The following is an 18494-nucleotide window of genomic DNA, read 5'->3' on the forward strand; positions in this document are numbered from 1 at the left end:
TTTCATTCTTGCAAACTTTTGAAAATATGCCAGTCTTGATAAATTACTGTGTTTAATTCTTGTACAGAGCTTGTACAAATTAAGTTTTGCATGCACATACAAGGAAATCATATCTTAATTATTCATCTTATCAACATATTTTGGACAACTCTATGCTTGCAACTTTGTGGGACCAATTTGGGGAAGGCCCTTTTCTGTTTTAGCATGAACCAAGGTCCTTAAAGACAATAAGAGAAAATATGGATTGATAGAATGTGAATGTGATAATAAGAATAGATGGTCCAGTTAACCTTGCAGAATCCATTGTAGCAGAAGCTGTTCTACATGTTTTAAACATGTCTTAAATGGGAGTAGGCTTAAAATATGAGCTCCCCTGAATATCTAACCAGGAGGAGCAGTCTTATTTTGACTTGATGCCCATTTATCAGGGAGATTGTGTGTGGCGATACAGGCGGCACGGCCAAAGTTGAATGCACCACTGAAGTCATCCCTAATTCATGAGCATCCTGTATCTGTCCACTCCACCTCCCCCATCCATCGTGAAACCCCAGGGTCACGAACAGGGGTCGTCAGACAGAGCCTTCCTATCCCCTCACCGGGGAAATTGAAATTCGGCGGGTGACATGCTCGTGGAACAGTGAAAGATAGGGGGCATAATATCTGATGACACTGGATCACAGAGTGCTAATATATCTAAGAATCTTCTAGTCACTTCTCATCACCACACCAGTCGCTGACATTTCTAGAGACGGCAAGATTTAAAAGGTTGCCCTCAAATCTCACCAATCATAAAAAGGAAAATAAATGACAAAATATTAATTGTATCGGTATAGACTTTCTTGCCAGTGTAAATGACTTCATGATATGTTAAAATGCCTCTGAAAGAACTTTCATTGACCTAGTGTGTCGAGTTCATGTAGACTTCAGTCAAGGCCTAACAATCCTAATTTGGAATTATAGTGTGGTCCTTAACAGTCATGCATAATTCACTGAGACATAAAAACATGGAATGGGTTTGCCGCTTAGCCCCTGACAAATGACGACACATTCACACAACATTCAAAGTCATCAGATAATGCAGTGTTCAAGCTACACAAGCAGCTGTCATTAGGTGAGAATACACAGTAGTAGTAGTAGTAGTAGTAGTAGTCCATGCCCAGCTGCAAGATATATGACTGAGTGGCATCAGTGGGTCACATCCATCCATCCATTTTCTATGCCGCTTCAGTGGGTCACATCTTGCAAGACTATTTTCTAGGAGGTCTCAGAATTTCTCAGTGTTTGACTATTCATTATAGTGCACTATCAACCCTATCTGTTGGCAGTACCTGGTAGAGGAGCACAGTCATCACCAGTAATGTTTCATCTTACATACGCGTGGTTGTTTCCAAGCAATACAAGTAAGTCAGTGTGGTAAACACAGTCTTCCTTTTTCATGGTCAAAGTTGTGCACGGTATCAAAATGGCACCCAGCTGTTGGGGTATAAACCAAAGCATATGCTTTTAAGAGGAGAGCAACACTGCAGTCAGGTGAAAATAGTCAATTCCAGTTGACTATGGACTACCAAGGCAAATTTCTTGTTTGTGCTACACACATTATTGGCAGCCAACTGGATTAAAAATGATATTATTGTAGTAAATGTCACAGTCTGACTTATCCCATGTTGGAAAACAAATGATTTGATTTTAATGGCATCTCCGCTCTCCAGCCACAACGATAGGTGCACAATTGATATTTTTATGAAACATGCCATCATAACTACTAGTACTGTAGAGATTGTTTCATAATTAGGTTAGGTTTGACATGACAGATGATTTTACTATCAACCAACCAGAATTATTACTTTACAGAGTTTGTGTTGTTTTGAAGCAATACGTTACTTCTTTGCCAATACAGTCTGGAGTACAGGAGAAGCGCGAAACAAATGGTTAATGTGCAGCTGTCAGAATCGTTAAGAGTGTGCAAACGGACAGTGTTAACAGGACTAATAGAGGCGAGTGATGAATGCGCTGTGTCAGTGGTGATGGTGATTGAGGAGAAGTGGGCAGATGAGTGTCTGTCTGTCTGTCTTGGTAGTGTTTGAAAGACTGTTTTTAGCCCCACTACTGTCATTTCATAACTCACACCATTGATCGGTCCTCTTGCTGTTGGCACACTGAAAAACATTTGGAATCAGATAAGAGGCTAGAGGCCTGATGGGCATCATGAGGTGTCCTAAGACTAAATAAATAAAGACTCACAACAAGATCAATCACAGGTGATGGACCTGCTAGCTTTTTAGGGTTGCTTTAGAGTGTGGTGCCCACAAATACCAAAGTAAGAAATGTTTTTGTCAATTGACTAACTTGCATTAAAGCAAGATGGAAGATGGAGATGGAACATGAAGATGGGCAATACCCAAGCAGTTGTGGCTGGAATAAAATACTTTTTATTGCATTCCAATATGGATTTTATGTTTAATTGATTAAGGCTGCATGATTCTGCAAAAAATGTGAATCGCGATTTTCTTGATATTGAAATCGCGATTCCCTGGGATGATTTTTTTCACAATAATCTACTAAGTCAGAAAATGGCATGCTCTCTCGCTCACAAAACAGTGGAACCTTGGTTAGCGTCATTAATTCATTCCAGAAGGTCTGACTCTAACCGAATAAATTTTTCCCATAAGAAATAATGTACAGTAATTTCCGTACAATAGAACACACCGGTATGTAGGCCGCACATACTAACAAATACCACGTCGTAATATGGGATATTTAGTACATAGAAAGATGTTAACATTTGTTAACTTTTGATTAAATAAAAATGCTTTTTTCCCTAAATGTTATCGAACAGTGCACAGAAAAGTCATTCATCTGCGTCTTCCTCCTCCTCCTGGGAACTAAAACCATTGAGGTCGTCTTCTTCAGCGTCACAATTGAACAGCCTCATAATTCCTTTGTCACACACTTTGTCAGTCACTCTTTCTTGCTCTCTTTCGTTGTCGCTCTCTGAGCCACTTTTGTCTCGAGGCAAATTAGCCGTTACGCTTGGGCTAGCCTCATCACGCAGTAGTCCACCCTTTCAAAACCCGTAGGTAATAGTGGACGGTTGGCAGCCTGAGCAGTCGAAACAGAAGCTGTAGTAATTCTACACTTGATCAAACTTACTTTAAGATGTGTCAGATCACAACACGATCACTGCATAAGATTACAAAAGTTGGTATTAGATTCCACTTCGCTCGTCCACATCACTACTTCCTGAAGCTGCACTCTTAGCATACTGGGAAATGTAGTTTTTAGCCATAAATTAGCCGCATCACTGTACAAGCTGCAGAGTTCAAAGTGTGAGGAAAAAAATAGCGGCTTATAAACCGGGGATAAGTGATAAATTAACATTTAACGTCACTTTTACCTTAATTGAAGATGTGATTCTTGCCAAAGACTCACCTCACGGCTGCAAGTAGCCCCGAAATGGAGCCACAGAAAGTTGCAAGTGCCAACATTTGACAAAGGTGAGAAGCACTGAATTTTAGAAATAACCCATGGCAAAACACAAAGGTGGTGTGTGTGTGTGTGTGTGTGTGTGTGTGTGTGTTGATCTTGCTACCACGTTGTCCATCACCAATCACGTCTTCAGTGAAGGTAAAAGTTCATTTATCTCGTTCTTCATCAATTATATGTATTTAGAATTGTTTTATGCATGTAAAACAATAAATATGAAACTATTAACTGTGTTTCGTGTTAACATTTTTGAGACTTGTGCATAGCTTTTTTAGTTAGCAAAGAATTATAGTCAACTGCTGATGACATCATACAGGCAATGGAGCTGACCTCCGTTTTTTGTTTCCATGCAGTCGAAGCTAATAGGCTGCTAACAGGACATTGTGTGATTAAAAATACATTAAGAACACAGTTGGACTCATGCAGTGTGTTAACACGACAAGGAGCACGCCTTATTGTCCGTAAACCGAGGCAGGTTTTTGGCGTAAATTTTCGATGTTAACCGAAAAATATGCTAACTGGGGCGTACACTAACCAAGGTTCCACTGTATCTAGAACAGGGGTGTCAAACTCGTGCCATGGAGGGCTGAGACACTGCAGGTTTTCTTTCCAGCCGGTCACTAAAGCAGGTGATTTTAATGATCAATACCGCCTTCAATTTGAGGGAAGGAGCTCATCAATTAAGTCACCTGCTGGAGCAAGTGGTTGGAGAGAAAAACCTGCAGCCTTTCGGCCCTCCATTGTCACATGCGATCGAGAAATTAGTCTGTATGTTAGCTGACTCGATCACAATGTTGTTTTTTTTTTTTTTTGTGCAACCCTGATGTGATTGAACTTGAAAGTTTTTTTTAGTCTTTAGTTTTCATGGCTATGTTTGTGTAGTAATTTACTGACTGTTTCCTTCTGGACCAAGGCGCCAGGCTACTGGGTGGAAAAACATGTGAGGTGACCGAGACGTTAACCTATTATTACAACCTATTTTTGTCTAGCTAAAGTCTGATTTCATACATTACATTGCAGTGCAACTGCAGAGAGACAAACATGTCAGAATTCATCAAGTCTGAAGAGGTGTGTGTATGAGTGTTTGTGGCAGCAGAAGGTAAATTAATAGCTGCCCTTCCTTTAGCCTCATTATCAGCGCTCGAGAGCCTTACCTGCCTCAGAAGTGGATGGCAGTCATCAGTCATCCTGTCCCTTTGTCTATCGGACTGTCAATCACTCATGTCTCTCACACACATACACACTGACATTTTCACAAGTGTGTTTATGTAAAATGAGAATTTCTCGTCTCAAACACTTGAGAAAGTCTTTTTAGAGACCAGTGTGTCACTCTTAACTTGTGATATTTTGTTCTTTGTGGTTTTGTTGGATTTGTAAGTCAAAATCTTAGAATCTGTAGACTGTACAAGAGGAGCCAACATAGTAAACTGTATACGTATATACTCTGTTCAATGTTTTGGTCAAGTTGATCACGTTTTGGTCAAGTCAAATGAAAAAAAACCAAAACTTCCTTTCTCATTTACATGGTCCTGCCTCTCATTCATCTATAGCTAGATGAACATGCCCCTCATTTTTTTTTCCTCCTGGCAAACATGGTGGAAAAATGGAAGCAACGCTGTCGTTGGTTGTATCAACCAACATAAAAGTTAGTTTTTAGTTCCGCCCTCTGAAATCCCAGTAGCTAGATTTTATTTTTGTTACTACATTAGTGTTTAATTTGGTCTCAAAATAATGTTGACAAAAATATTGTTCATGTAATAATTTGAGGGACAGTAAACATTTGAAAATGCACCTGCATTTTGTGACTCGGTTAAATTAAAAACTCTGTTCAGTCATATATTTTTTCATTGTACTGTACTTTCCTTAAAAATAATGTTAAAGTCTCGTCTCTTTCTCGTTGACCCAAGCCTGTGTCTCGTCTCGTCTCGTCTTGTGAGTGTCTCGGTACACCCCTAGTATTTTAAAATGAAGCCTGGATCTAGTGTTGCTAACGTTTGTGTCTTCCCTCCACTTTGATGGTACATTGTTGTGTGTGATAGTGTATATGCCATCTATTATGTTGGATAAGTGCGAAGTTGTATGTAAAAGTGACTAAAGTGCACAAATAGCGTTTCTAGTAGCCACACACTTTGTCAGAGACGGGCATGAACAACCTCAGCTCATTAGTATTAGTGATGCAAATTTTGGCTCTTTTTAGAGAGACGGTTCTTTTGGCTGGGCTCACTAAAAAGAGCAGTCTCTTTTGGCTCCAAAGTGGCTCCCCAAATTTTTTAATTTGTTAATATTTTTTATACCATACACAAATGATGTGTGTTGTGTAAAATTAATTACTAATGTAAAAAATACATGATGTCAAATGTTTATTATTTAGATTTATTTAAACCTCAATGAACAGCTACAAAAATATATTCTAAAATACAAAAACAAATACCCATCTCAGTAGACAAATTAGGTCAAAGTACGTCAAATTTCTTCATGCAAATTTTATCATCAACGAATCGGCTCTTAAGAGCACTACAGTGTGTTTAACCCCGTCCCTCCCCCTGCTCAGTGTGGACACCGCCACACATCTTGACCAATGACATTCATCTTGAACGGGGAAAAAAAGCAGGGAAAAACTAATCAGCTCCCAATGACGTGAAACGGCCCCTGTCGTTCATTTGTGAAAGAGCTGGCTCTTAGAGCCGATTCGTTCGCAACCAACACATCATTAATTGGTATTAAAGCTGACACACAAACACCATGTTCTGTTCTGGCTTGCTAAAATACATCCAAAGTGTCTAAATTCCATCATGAAGGCTAGATTTTGGGTAACGCGTTTTCAATACAGGTATGTTTATATATGGGGCCTCTGAGAATTAAAATTGTTGAAAAAAAGTATAATATGGTACATTTTTTAAATATTAATTCAACTCACTCACTCAGAATTTGTGTGGGGAAAAAAATTCTCTAGTCCCCAAACATTGTCCATCCAGCCATCCATCCATTTTCTACTGTATGCCCCTTGTTCTAATTAAGGTTATGGGTGAGCTGGAGCCTACCCAAGCTAACATGGGACAAGAGGTAAGATACACCATGAACTGTCAGTCAATCACAGCGCACAAATGTGGACCATTTAGAGAAGGGTTGGCTGATCATTTTTATAAATTCTTCCAATGATAAGAAAATGACTTGTACTGGTATAAATGATCATTTGAAACGGAAAAAAGCAGAGTGGATGACGTGTTTTTGCTGCGACAGCGCGAAGCGGCGCACTGTATTGACGCGGTATTGACCAGGCTGTGATGTACCACAGCCACAGCAAACTACAAAACAACAAAAGAGAGAAAATGAGCATGACTGAAGGCAGAGGAGAAGCGGAGACTATAGACGAAGAAATTGTTGCTAAACGGGAAGGTACCTCTGTAATATGGAAGTGGTTTGGTTTCGATAGAGCAGATATCTGCAGTACAGACGTGGAGTAGCCGAGCAACTCAACCATATATTAGCCTCACGTGCACTACATAACCAGCCACTGGACTTTGAAGCCGTCCTGTCTCCAGACAAGTTTTTTTTTCCCTGGAACACACAGGTGAAAACATCGCAAGTGAGTTGAAGGAGTTTCTCCAGAAATGGGGTTGATGAGAAGAAACAAGTGTGTGTAACTACAGACAGTGGATCTAATGTTGTGAAAGCAGCTGCCCTGAACAACTGGAATAGACTGACTTGTTTTGGACACTCTCTACACAGTGCCATAAGTAAGCTTACTTTTAATGTAATTCTTTTTAATTATATGGGTTAAGGTTTGTAAAGTTTTATACAAGACTCTGCTGAATTTAATCGTATCGTCGTATCTTGATACATCCCAAAAATATTGTGAACTGCAAGAGAACTGCAAGATCTGCAGACTGTGACATGCTCACTCCTACGTCATCATGCTGCCCTTACCTTAGGTTTTCCACTCTCAGTGCAGCATAACATCATTATCATTGATTTAATAATGCTTGTAGAACTACCTCTATAACCTCGTAGCAAATTAATTTGCTCTTACGCTATCTTTCCTGTGTTTCTCATTTGTGTGAATTTAAATGGAAATTTGTTTCTCTTGCAACCTGCACAATCCACAGTCACCAAGCGATTACACACTGAAATCTATTACAGTGATGCGTGTGATATGTTTATGGTAATATGGTGTCATATGACTGCAGACTCATATACAAGAGCCTTGCTGACTGCTGCCTGGTACTCAGTGAAGCATGGGGGCATACACACTTCCAGACACACAGATTCATGCACACAGGCCTTCTCTTTTATTTTGTTATGGCCCTCCTGGGACTGCAAGTGATGATCTGCAGTAATTGAGGCAGAAGTGTGTGTTGAATGTAGGGTTGGGCGATATGGACCTTAGCATGTATCACGATAAAATGAAATTCAGCGGAGTCTTGTATAAAAAGCTACAAACCTTAACCCATGTAATTAAAAAAAAATAATAATGAAATTAAAAGTAAGCTTACCTATGTCACTGTGTAGAGAGTGTCCAAAGCAAGCCAGTCTATTCCAGTTGTTCAGGGCAGCTGCTTTCACAACATTAGATCCACTGTCTGTAGTTACACACACTTGTTTCTTCTTATTTTTTATTTAAGTCCCATTCCTGGAGAAACTCCTTCACCTCACTTGCGATGTTTTCACCTGTATGTTCCAGGGGGGAAAAAAATAGTCTGGAGACGGGAAGACTTCAAAGTCCAGTGGCTGGTTATGTAGTGCACGTGAGGCTAATATATGGTTGAGTTGCTCGGCTACTCCACATGTCTGTACTGCAGATATCCGCTCTATCGCAACCAAACCACCACTGAGAGTGTACACAGTAGCCCAAAACATCACAAATATCACACACATGTACACACACACACACACATATACAGCATATATTACATATACAGTCAAACCCGTCTTAGCGGCCACCTTTATAGAACGGCCACCTGCCTATAGAAGCCACTGAAAATTCCCCCCCAGCAAATTTACATGTTATAGACCCTGTGTATAGCAGTCACCTGTCCAACGCGGCCAGCGGCCACCCATTTTGTCTCCCTTGGTCAATATCTGACTGCATATAGCGGCGAAATTACCAACTCAAGTAGAAGCTTCATGCACGAAAAAGTTTTGTTTTTCAATCAATGAAGCCGTCGTGTGTAGACTTTAATTACTGAGTCCTAGCTCAGTCACAATCATTCACAAGATCCACACAAACTGTCAGTTGTTCCACATAAAAAGCCGTCTTCTTTTGAGCTTGCTATTTCCTGGTCAAACATGTAACTTTAAGAGCATTTGCACCAAAACATTACCGCAAATTAGGCTGGGAACAGGACGTGCTCCCAGCGACGCTACAATAAAAAAAAACAACATACGCTCGCATGCATGCGGCAGCGGGAGCAAAACTGAGTTCAGTTGTACTTAATTGAAGTATTTTAGAATGTACTCACATTATTTTTCATCAACCCTCATCCACAAATCCATCAAAGTCCTCATCTTCTGTATTCGGCACAAACAAAGTTGTCTTCTTTTCCGTTCGCTACTAGTCTGTTAACTTGTCAGTGTTATTCAGCTCCGAAGCAAAGAAGGAAACTTCTCCTGTTGCTTCTGCCAACTTTATTTACTGAACGCGGCCACCAGACAGCAGCTCATAACACACACACATCTCTCAGCATCGTCTCTCCTTCCTGCTTGCCCACAAGGAAAAGGTTAAACAAGCCCCACTACATAGCTGTCCAGCCAATGCCTGTAAGAAATGACACCGTTTATTTCCTGGCGTGCACTGGTCAATACTGTAATGCCGCTTGTTGTGGGGAAGGAGAGACTCATGTCGCCGATGCACTTTAATGGCTTTATTAACAGCGGAGAACACTGCAGGACTTTACATCCACACCAACATAAACACACTTCCCAACTCTCTCAACACTCACAGCTAGCACTGAGCATAGCTCTCCTGCTCGGGACGCCCACCGTCACTTCCCGATGAACTAAAGCTGTAATGACACTCTGCCGTATAAAAAGTAAAATATTAAAAACAAGCGTAAGACATTACTAGCACAGCTTTGTTCTGTGGGTCGTGGATATATTCTATCAGTTATTATTAAGCCTCTAGCTTCCTTTTAGTAAGTAAAGACCTTGGCTATGATTGCACTACATTGTCATGTAGACCTACAAAGTACACTTGGAAGAACAAGAGGTGAATAAATGTATTGCAACTGATGTGAAACTGATGAGGGGTAGGATTAAATAAGCTTTGCTTCTTCCTACTCCTTTTTGGACATGCAAAATTGTGAATTGTACTATGTGATGTGCTACTGTTTGACTCATGCATGTTCAGGATTAAAACCATGAACCATGAACCATGATAATAACAAGCCTAGTAGTGCTTTACAACTTTTATCCGCAGTCCGCAGTGCCCTCTACTGGTCAACATTATTATTATTTTTTTTCCTTTTTTTTCCCCTCTACTGGTCAACTTTCAAACTGGACGCCCACCTGTCTATAGAGGCCACCTGTCTACAGCGGTCACTTTTGCAGACTCCCTCTAGTGGCCGCTATAGACAAGTTTGTACATATATATATGTATATGTAATAGTAGAACACCTCTCTGCTTCTTTTTGCTAAATCACAACATAGTCCAAGTAATGAGAACTATTTTTCCCTTTCCTGGGGTTAGAATAGCTGCACCCCAATCACTGTGGTTTGTAAATACCCTATTGATCAACCCTAGCACCACAACAAAAGTAGTTTAGTCTCGTTATGGGTGTGGCTTTAGCCTGCTCAGAGTGCTGATGAAAATCATAACATAATTGATTTAAAGGGACTGTATGCAGCGGGTTCCTGCTGCAATTTGGCAAAGTTTAGCAACTAACATTAGCTATCATTGAATGTATGGCCTGTAGTAACCACACAATGACTCCAAATAGTCAGTGAGTTCCGTGAGACTGCATTTGTGTGCTACGGACGTGTACGAGATGGGTGAGTGACAGCCATGAACAGTTATTTCATATAGGCTGAACAATTTCATTTCTAGTAGCTTTGTGTTTCTTGCGGTAGTTTTATAGTGTTCAGGAATTCAGAATCATAGTTTTTGTTAAAATTTCTAATTTGAAATTTTTTTCATTTTGAAGGGAAAATGATTCGCCAATTTTGTGAAATCCTTGCTTTGAGAATTTGTCACAGGTTAACATGCATCTAATATGCTCCAGCAAAACACTACATCAGTTTTTTTTCCCCAATAAGGTATCATCCACTTGCTGCAATAACCCCCAATATTGCAGCAACTGATGATTTTCCTTTTGCTTGTGTATAAGAATGATAAAAAACCTACAGAGGCAAACTGTAGAGAACATAACTCACCCAATGTTTTAAAAATGTTGTGATTCACCGTGTTTTCTGCCCTCAAATGGAATTGGTTCTTCTTCAGCCTATAGTCCTCCACTCAGACTGGTAGTTTTTGCTGTCACTGTACCACCTTGGTGGAAAATACTTTTCTGTTGAGAATACTCTAGAAAAGTAAGCATTTTGTATCAAGGTGAATGTGTGCCAACAATGTAGACAGATGTAACAAAGCTATAAAAGTGTGTGTGTTTTATTTTTACGTTGGTGCAAGTGTAGATGTGTTTGAGGCCACAGGGGAATGTTTTATATGCTAATTTTGTTAATGCGTATAAGCTGTTTCAGCCCATTCTCATTAGGGTTTTCATTAGTTTCTTATGTAAATGCCAAGTGGATATAGTGCAGAATGATGCCTGCACAACCCTGGCTGTCTGAACTTGGCTCTTTCCTTCGGCCTCACCATGTTAGTGACACATGCCCTGATTTGCTGATTTGGTGACTTGATGATTTGGTTCTTTATTGTATACAGTCCCTCGCTGCATTGCGGTTCGAACATCACTGCCTCACACGATTGCGTTTTTTCAAACAATGAATTAAAATGGTCACTGTTTCGTGGTTGACTATGCCCAAAAAAAAACAAAATGCATATTTAAGCAAATTGGACATTTTTTGGCCAAATCAAGTATTTTCAAGCATAAAAATGGCAAAATGGACTAGAATACAAATACAGTATAAGCCATTAAGACCAGAACTTGTGAATGTCAACAATTAATCACAATATTTTAACAACAAGGTTAGAAAGGTATGGAATCAGAGGATTAGTTTTGAAGTGGGTTAAAAGCTACCTAGCAAACAGGAAGCAATTTGTAAAGCTAGGAGAATATACATCTGCGAGTTTAAATTTTGTGTGGCGTACCCCAGGGGTCAATATTGGGACCAAAACCTTTCAATTTGTATATCGACATTTGGAAAGTGACAAAGGTTTTAAAGTTGGTATTATCTGCGGATGATAACACTGCGTTTTGTTCTGGGAAAGCACACAAGAAGTCATTAAAAAGGTCAAGGATGAAACGGCCATATTAAAGTCATGGTTTGATAGAAGCAGATTATCCTTGAACTTAAGTAAAACTAAAATAATGCTATTGGAAATAGCAGAAAGAAATAGCAAATACAAATAAACTGAGTGGATATAGAAAGAGTGAAAGAAAATAAACCATAAGGCGAAAAAATGAGTTGGAAATCGCATATCAAAAATATACAACAAAAGGTGGTGAGAAATACTTATGATTTTGCTCTGATACACCACCACCAGTCTTCAAATAAAACCATCAAAATGTAAGCGACTTTAAGACGTTTCACAGACTATTGTCACAGACTATTGTCCAGATGCTGTTGAGGCCCTGAAAATAGACATATTCTATCAAATTGTCTTTCATATTGTTGTGAAACCTCTTAAATTAAAGCCGCTACTCTTAAATTTTTTCCTATTAATTGTGACCGTTTGTAAAAAAATAAAAATAAAAAAAATCATATAATCTCTGTCATTGTCCAAGTAAGCATAATAAAGCTAGGTTTATGCTAGAAGTGTCTTAGAATAGTCGCCCAGTTTGATTTGGAGGAGTCTGATTCAACAATCAGTCTCGACACCGAATCATATAAAAATGTCATGTGATCAAGATTGTACCATTCTGACTACAAGGGGAGTGACCACTACTACTGCTACTGTTAAACATACATTTTTACCAATAATGTCTTTTGTTTTTGTGCCGCTCCGACCATTGGTTGATAATAGGGACCTTACGAACACTACTAAACATGCGTCTGTGTAGGCTCTCAGTCGTACAGGAGTTGTCCATCGAGGAAAAGGCTTCTTGAGACGTCATCTGTACTTCTGTGTAGAAGGTGTCGGACGTTTCGCTCCTCATCCGAAGAGCTTCGTCAGCAAACTAATAAGTGCTGGTAGCTTAGGCCTTAAATACAGTAAGAGTGGGCGGAATTGGTGTGCCAACACCCTCCTCCTATTGGTTCGTTACACTAAGCCTGGGCGGAGCAGTGGTATAATCCTATCCTGTTATTCACACCTTCGATAAAAGGGAAGTGTCGCTCCCTGAATTGGGTATGAACGACTCTGATACTGGCTTGTTAGCATCTATTGTTCTGGCTCGGCCCTGCCTTCACCTCATTTGCAAGACTAAGAGCTGTGGGTTTTGGTCTCAGTAACCTGCTGAACACAGGGTCCAAATTAAACCTCAAACCACCATTCCGATTCAATGATGGGTTCTGTTGTTTGACAAAAATAGCTTCCTTTACTCCTCTTTCAAACCATCTGTTTTCTTTGGCCAAAATCTTAACCTCGCTGTCCTGAAAAGAGTGATTGGTAGCTTTCAGGTGTAGATGTACTGCTGATTGAGGACCACTAGCATTGTCCCTGCAATGTTGATAAAGCCTTTTTTGGAGCATTTGCTGAGTTTCCCCAATGTAGTGCTCTTTGCATTCCTCATCTTTACAGTGGATGGAATAGACCACATTGCTCTGTTTCTGGTTTGGAGCCTTGTCTTTAGGATGCACCAATTTTTGTCTCAGGGTATTTACTGGTTTGAAATAGGTAGGAATTTTGTGTTGCCATAAGATCCTCTGGAGTTTTTCGGAGACCCCCGCTACATAAGGGACTACCACTCCTCTCCTTTTTGCTTCTGTGGGCTTTTGGGTTTCTTTCCCTACTCTCTTCTTTTGACATTTGTTAAAAGCCCACCGTGGGTACCCACAGGTTGAGAGCGCTCTCTGGACATGTTGTGTCTCCTTTTTCTTTCCCTCAGCACTAGTTGGTATTTGTTCCGCTCTATGTTGGAGGGTCCTAATAACCCCTAGTTTATGTTGTAGTGGATGGTTTGATTCAAAAAGCAGGTATTGGTCAGTGTGTGTGGCCTTTCTAAAGACCTCTGTAAGTAGCTGTCTGTCCTTTCCTATAATTACCTTGCAGTCTAAGAAGGCTAGTTGGTTTTCTTTAGTGTCCTCGCGAGTAAATTTGATATTGGTGTCCACCGCATTGATGTGATCTGTGAAAGACTGAATTTCTTGTTTTTTGATTATGACAAAGGTGTCATCCACGTATCTAAACCAGTGCCTTGGTTTTGTCCCTGAGAAGGATGTGAGAGCCTGTTTCTCCATCTCTTCCATGTACAGATTCGCCACTATGGGTGAGACTGGTGAGCCCATAGCACAACCATGAATTTGTCTGTAGAATTTCCCTCTAAACTGAAAATATGTGGTGTTAAGGCAAATTTCCAGTAATTGGCAGATGTGGTCAGCACTAAGTTTTGTTCTCCGATGCAGAGTTGAGTCCTCGAGCAGTCTCTTCCTCACCACCGAGACTGCTGCTGAGGTGGGGACAGATGTGAAAAGTGAAGTCACATCATAAGACACCAAAGTTTCCTCTGGCTCCAATCTGAGGTCTTTGATGCTCGCCACAAACCCTTTTGTGTTCTCTATATGATGATCAGTGTTGCCTACCAATGGGGATAAGACTGTTTTTACATATTTCGCTACATTGTACGTGGTAGAGTCAATGCTACAGACAATGGGTCTGAGGGGAAACCCTTCCTTGTGGATTTTTGGAAGGCCATAGATACATGGTGTAGCCTCCCCAGGGTATAACCTATGATACATCTGTCTGTCAATTAGTTCTTCCTTCTCTAACTTTTGGAGACAGTGTATGATTTCTTTCTTATACCTACTGGATGGGTCCCTTTTAAGTTGCTCATATGTGTTGGCATCACTAATTAGACTTGTTATTTTTTCTTCGTAGTCCAATGTGTTGAGAACCACTGTGCATCTGCCCTTATCAGCTGGTAAGATGGTGATGCTCTCATCTTTCTGCAGAGCCGCTAATGCTTTCCTCTCACCTAACGTGATATTGGACGGTGGTGGTTTGGCACTACTGAGAAGGGCCGATATTCTCAGACGAAGGTCCCCTGCCTCTGTTCTAGAAAGGTTATTGTTCCTGATGGCCGATTCAGCTGCTGTGATATAGTCTACTGTGGGTATCGTTTTAGGAGTCACTGAGAAGTTGAGACCCTTGGTTAATACTGCCTTCTCTGTCTCCGAGAGGCTTCTGTCTGACAGATTTTTGATCCAATTTTCTTTAGTATTGGTCTGATTCCCCCCATCCTTAGTGTTTACGACAAGCTGTGGTCGATTTTCCAATAGAAGTTTCTGGAATTTTCCCTTATGCCTTTCTTTGGTTTTGCTATGGTGCTTCATATAACCTGATTTGGTAAATTCACAAACCTCCTGATAGGTTTCGTGCGTAAGCTTGGTTTGCAATCTCTGATAGAAGGTTTCTACTTCAGACTGTTTATTTTTTATCTCTATGTTAAGTCTCCTAATTCTCAAATTCTGTATTTTTCTGATGTAGTTTTGTTGCATTTTCCTTGCCAAGTGTCCTTGCTCAAGGGACGCTTGCCTCATGCATTTGGGGATTAACCTACTCTGCCTGCATCTAAGATTAAATCTGAGGTGGTTCCTTAAATCTGCTAATTTAAGAGTGGCCTTTTCTAAGCTACGTACCAGCAGAAGGATGTCTCTCCCAAAGTTGGTCGCAATGCGTCTGTGTAGGCTCTCAGTCGTACAGGAGTTGTCCATCGAGGAAAAGGCTTCTTGAGACGTCATCTGTACTTCTGTGTAGAAGGTGTCGGACGTTTCGCTCCTCATCCGAAGAGCTTCGTCAGCAAACTAATAAGTGCTGGTAGCTTAGGCCTTAAATACAGTAAGAGTGGGCGGAATTGGTGTGCCAACACCCTCCTCCTATTGGTTCGTTACACTAAGCCTGGGCGGAGCAGTGGTATAATCCTATCCTGTTATTCACACCTACGATAAAAGGGAAGTGTCGCTCCCTGAATTGGGTATGAACGACTCTGATACTGGCTTGTTAGCATCTATTGTTCTGGCTCGGCCCTGCCTTCACCTCATTTGCAAGACTAAGAGCTGTGGGTTTTGGTCTCAGTAACCTGCTGAACACAGGGTCCAAATTAAACCTCAAACCACCATTCCGATTCAATGATGGGTTCTGTTGTAGAGAGTTGTAGAGAAGGAAGAACTAATTGACAGACAGATGTATCATAGGTTATACCCTGGGGAGGCTACACCATGTATCTATGGCCTTCCAAAAATCCACAAGGAAGGGTTTCCCCTCAGACCCATTGTCTGTAGCATTGACTCTACCACGTACAATGTAGCGAAATATGTAAAAACAGTCTTATCCCCATTGGTAGGCAACACTGATCATCATATAGAGAACACAAAAGGGTTTGTGGCGAGCATCAAAGACCTCAGATTGGAGCCAGAGGAAACTTTGGTGTCTTATGATGTGACTTCACTTTTCACATCTGTCCCCACCTCAGCAGCAGTCTCGGTGGTGAGGAAGAGACTGCTCGAGGACTCAACTCTGCATCGGAGAACAAAACTTAGTGCTGACCACATCTGCCAATTACTGGAAATTTGCCTTAACACCACATATTTTCAGTTTAGAGGGAAATTCTACAGACAAATTCATGGTTGTGCTATGGGCTCACCAGTCTCACCCATAGTGGCGAATCTGTACATGGAAGAGATGGAGAAACAGGCTCTCACATCCTTCTCAGGGACAAAACCAAGGCACTGGTTTAGATACGTGGATGACACCTTTGTCATAATCAAAAAACAAGAAATTCAGTCTTTCACAGATCACATCAATGCGGTGGACACCAATATCAAATTTACTCGCGAGGACACTAAAGAAAACCAACTAGCCTTCTTAGACTGCAAGGTAATTATAGGAAAGGACAGACAGCTACTTACAGAGGTCTTTAGAAAGGCCACACACACTGACCAATACCTGCTTTTTGAATCAAACCATCCACTACAACATAAACTAGGGGTTATTAGGACCCTCCAACATAGAGCGGAACAAATACCAACTAGTGCTGAGGGAAAGAAAAAGGAGACACAACATGTCCAGAGAGCGCTCTCAACCTGTGGGTACCCACGGTGGGCTTTTAACAAATGTCAAAAGAAGAGAGTAGGGAAAGAAACCCAAAAGCCCACAGAAGCAAAAAGGAGAGGAGTGGTAGTCCCTTATGTAGCGGGGGTCTCCGAAAAACTCCAGAGGATCTTATGGCAACACAAAATTCCTACCTATTTCAAACCAGTAAATACCCTGAGACAAAAATTGGTGCATCCTAAAGACAAGGCTCCAAACCAGAAACAGAGCAATGTGGTCTATTCCATCCACTGTAAAGATGAGGAATGCAAAGAGCACTACATTGGGGAAACTCAGCAAATGCTCCAAAAAAGGCTTTATCAACATCGCAGGGACAATGCTAGTGGTCCTCAATCAGCAGTACATCTACACCTGAAAGCTACCAATCACTCTTTTCAGGACAGCGAGGTTAAGATTTTGGCCAAAGAAAACAGATGGTTTGAAAGAGGAGTAAAGGAAGCTATTTTTGTCAAACAACAGAACCCATCATTGAATCGGAATGGTGGTTTGAGGTTTAATTTGGACCCTGTGTTCAGCAGGTTACTGAGACCAAAACCCACAGCTCTTAGTCTTGCAAATGAGGTGAAGGCAGGGCCGAGCCAGAACAATAGATGCTAACAAGCCAGTATCAGAGTCGTTCATACCCAATTCAGGGAGCGACACTTCCCTTTTATCGTAGGTGTGAATAACAGGATAGGATTATACCACTGCTCCGCCCAGGCTTAGTGTAACGAACCAATAGGAGGAGGGTGTTGGCACACCAATTACGCCCACTCTTACTGTATTTAAGGCCTAAACTACCAGCACTTATTAGTTTGCTGACGAAGCTCTTCGGATGAGGAGCGAAACGTCCGACACCTTCTACACAGAAGTACAGATGACGTCTCAAGAAGCCTTTTCCTCGATGGACAACTCCTGTACGACTGAGAGCCTACACAGACGCATTGCGACCAACTTTGGGAGAGACATCCTTCTGCTGGTACGTAGTTTAGAAAAGGCCACTCTTAAATTAGCAGATTTAAGGAACCACCTCAGATTTAATCTTAGATGCAGGCAGAGTAGGTTAATCCCCAAATGCATGAGGCAAGCGTCCCTTGAGCAAGGACACTTGGCAAGGAAAATGCAACAAAACTACATCAGAAAAATACAGAATTTGAGAATTAGGAGACTTAACATAGAGATAAAAAATAAACAGTCTGAAGTAGAAACCTTCTATCAGAGATTGCAAACCAAGCTTACGCACGAAACCTATCAGGAGGTTTGTGAATTTACCAAATCAGGTTATATGAAGCACCATAGCAAAACCAAAGAAAGGCATAAGGGAAAATTCCAGAAACTTCTATTGGAAAATCGACCACAGCTTGTCGTAAACACTAAGGATGGGGGGAATCAGACCAATACTAAAGAAAATTGGATCAAAAATCTGTCAGACAGAAGCCTCTCGGAGACAGAGAAGGCAGTATTAACCAAGGGTCTCAACTTCTCAGTGACTCCTAAAACGATACCCACAGTAGACTATATCACAGCAGCTGAATCGGCCATCAGGAACAATAACCTTTCTAGAACAGAGGCAGGGGACCTTCGTCTGAGAATATCGGCCCTTCTCAGTAGTGCCAAACCACCACCGTCCAATATCACGTTAGGTGAG

General features: G+C 41.0%; 1 protein-coding gene across 3 annotated transcripts in view; it reads left to right on the top strand.

Annotated features, from left to right (window-relative positions):
- The window catches only part of prmt3 (protein arginine methyltransferase 3), a 91264-nt gene that overhangs the window by 15472 nt on the left and 57298 nt on the right, over window positions 1–18494 (top strand). The gene's annotated exons all lie outside the window — the stretch shown is intronic.

This window comes from Dunckerocampus dactyliophorus, chromosome 3 (genome assembly GCF_027744805.1).
Source record: "Dunckerocampus dactyliophorus isolate RoL2022-P2 chromosome 3, RoL_Ddac_1.1, whole genome shotgun sequence".
NCBI classification, from domain to species: Eukaryota; Metazoa; Chordata; class Actinopteri; order Syngnathiformes; family Syngnathidae; genus Dunckerocampus; species Dunckerocampus dactyliophorus.